This window comes from Carassius gibelio, chromosome B25 (genome assembly GCF_023724105.1).
Source record: "Carassius gibelio isolate Cgi1373 ecotype wild population from Czech Republic chromosome B25, carGib1.2-hapl.c, whole genome shotgun sequence".
In the NCBI taxonomy this organism is placed as follows: Eukaryota; Metazoa; Chordata; class Actinopteri; order Cypriniformes; family Cyprinidae; genus Carassius; species Carassius gibelio.
This window is the reverse complement of record NC_068420.1, coordinates 25,020,181-25,022,680: the sequence shown is the minus strand read 5'-3', so window position 1 is coordinate 25,022,680 and position 2,500 is coordinate 25,020,181. Positions and strand designations below refer to the sequence as shown.

General features: G+C 39.1%; 3 non-coding genes across 3 annotated transcripts; all 3 read left to right on the top strand.

Annotated features, from left to right (window-relative positions):
• The first annotated feature begins 1,061 nt into the window (after positions 1 to 1,061).
• Positions 1,062 to 1,180, top strand: LOC128014817 (5S ribosomal RNA). Its single transcript, XR_008183700.1, has one exon. It is a non-coding gene; the product is annotated as a 5S ribosomal RNA (ribosomal RNA).
• A 364-nt stretch (positions 1,181 to 1,544) lies between these two features.
• Positions 1,545 to 1,663, top strand: LOC128014809 (5S ribosomal RNA). Its single transcript, XR_008183692.1, has one exon. It is a non-coding gene; the product is annotated as a 5S ribosomal RNA (ribosomal RNA).
• Positions 1,664 to 2,021: 358 nt separating this feature from the next.
• LOC128014831 (5S ribosomal RNA) lies at positions 2,022 to 2,140 on the top strand. Its single transcript, XR_008183713.1, has one exon. It is a non-coding gene; the product is annotated as a 5S ribosomal RNA (ribosomal RNA).
• Positions 2,141 to 2,500: the final 360 nt, after the last annotated feature.

Sequence of the window (2,500 nt, the reverse complement as noted above, 5' to 3'; positions counted from 1 at the left end):
ATAATAATTTTGCCAAAAAATAGAGTCAATGCCCGATCTCTGAATATTTGCAGGTTTGGGCCTGGTTAGTACATGGATGGGAGACTGCCTGGGAATACCAGGTGCTTTAATCTTTTTGGAAAATTTCACGAATTATATAATAATCTTTCATTAAAAAAAAAAAAAAAAAAAAAAAAAAAAAAAGAGTCAATGCCCGATCTCTGAATCTTAGCAGGTTTAGGTCTGGTTAGTACTTTGATGAGAGACTGCCTGTTAATACCAGGTGCTGTAAGCTTTTTGGACATTTTTCACTTAGTATATAATAATTTTGCCAAAAAATAGAGTCAATGCCCGATCTCTGAATATTTGAAGGTTTGGGCCTGGTTAGTACATGGATGGGAGACTGCCTGGGAATACCAGGTGCTTTAATCTTTTTGGAAAATTTCACGAATTATATAATAATCTTTCATTAAAAAAAAAAAAAAAAAAAAAAAAAGAGTCAATGCCCGATCTCTGAATCTTAGCAGGTTTAGGTCTGGTTAGTACTTTGATGAGAGACTGCCTAGGAATACCAGGTGCTGTAAGCTTTTTGGACATTTTTCACTTAGTATATAATAATTGTGCCAAAAAATAGAGTCAATGCCCAATCTCTGAATATTTGCAGGTTTGGGCCTGGTTAGTACTTTGATGAGAGACTGCCTGGGAATACCAGGTGCTGTAAGCTTTTTGGAAATTTTTCACTTAGTATATAATAATTTTGCCAAAAAATAGAGTCAATGCCCGATCTCTGAATCTTAGCAGGTTTGGGCCTGGTTAGTACATGGATGGGAGACTGCCTGTTAATACCAGGTGCTGTAAGCTTTTTGGACATTTTTCACTTAGTATATAATAATTTTGCCAAAAAATAGAGTCAATGCCCGATCTCTGAATATTTGCAGGTTTGGGCCTGGTTAGTACATGGATGGGAGACTGCCTAGGAATACCAGGTGCTTTAAGCTTTTGGGCTTCCTTTCCTACTTATATAATGTACTGGCGATAAGATTGGCTGATCTTTAAATAGCCCTCTCTTTGCAGCAGACTTCGCTTACGGCCATACCAACCTGGCTATGCCCGATCTCGTCTGATCTCGGAAGCTAAGCAGGTTTGGGCCTGGTTAGTACTTGGATGGGAGACCGCCTAGGAATACCAGGTGCTGTAAGCTTTTTGGACATTTTTCACTTAGTATATAATAATTTTGCCAAAAAATAGAGTCAATACCCGATCTCTGAATATTTGCAGGTTTGGGCCTGGTTAGTACATGGATGGGAGACTGCCTGGGAATACCAGGTGCTTTAATCTTTGTGGAAAATTTCACGAATTATATAATAATCTTTCATTAAAAAAAAAAAAAGAGTCGATGCCCGATCTCTGAATCTTAGCAGGTTTAGGTCTGGTTAGTACTTTGATGAGAGACTGCCTAGGAATACCAGGTGATTTAAGCTTTTGGGCTTTCTTTCCTACTTATATAATGTACTGGCGATAAGATTGGCTGCTCTTTAAATAGCCCTCTCTTTGCAGCAGACTTCGCTTACAGCCATACCAACCTGGCTATGCCCGATCTCGTCTGATCTCGGAAGCTAAGCAGGTTTGGGCCTGGTTAGTACTTGGATGGGAGACCGCCTGGGAATACCAGGTGCTGTAAGCTTTTTGGAAATTTTTCACTTAGTATATAATAATTTTGCCAAAAAATAGAGTCAATGCCCGATCTCTGAATATTTGCAGGTTTCGGCCTGGTTAGTACATGGATGGGAGACTGCCTGTTAATACCAGGTGCTGTAAGCTTTTTGGACATTTTTCACTTAGTATATAATAATTTTGCCAAAAAATAGAGTCAATGCCCGATCTCTGAATATTTGCAGGTTTGGGCCTGGTTAGTACTTTGATGAGAGACTGCCTAGGAATACCAGGTGCTTTAAGCTTTTGGGCTTTCTTTCCTACTTATATAATGTACTGGCGATAAGATTGGCTGCTCTTTAAATAGCCCTCTCTTTGCAGCAGACTTCGCTTACGGCCATACCAACCTGGCTATGCCAGATCTCGTCTGATCTCGGAAGCTAAGCAGGTTTGGGCCTGGTTAGTACTTGGATGGGAGACCGCCTGGGAATACCAGGTGCTGTAAGCTTTTTGGACATTTTTCACTTAGTATATAATAATTTTGCCAAAAAATAGAGTCAATGCCCGATCTCTGAATATTTGCAGGTTTGGGCCTGGTTAGTACATGGATGGGAGACTGCCTGGGAATACCAGGTGCTTTAATCTTTTTGGAAAATTTCACGAATTATATAATAATCTTTCATTAAAAAAAAAAAAAAAAAAAAAAAGAGTCAATGCCCGATCTCTGAATCTTAGCAGGTTTAGGTCTGGTTAGTACTTTGATGAGAGACTGCCTAGGAATACCAGGTGCTGTAAGCTTTTTGGACATTTTTCATTTAGTATATAATAATTTTGCCAAGAAATAGAGTCAATGCCCGATCTCTGAATA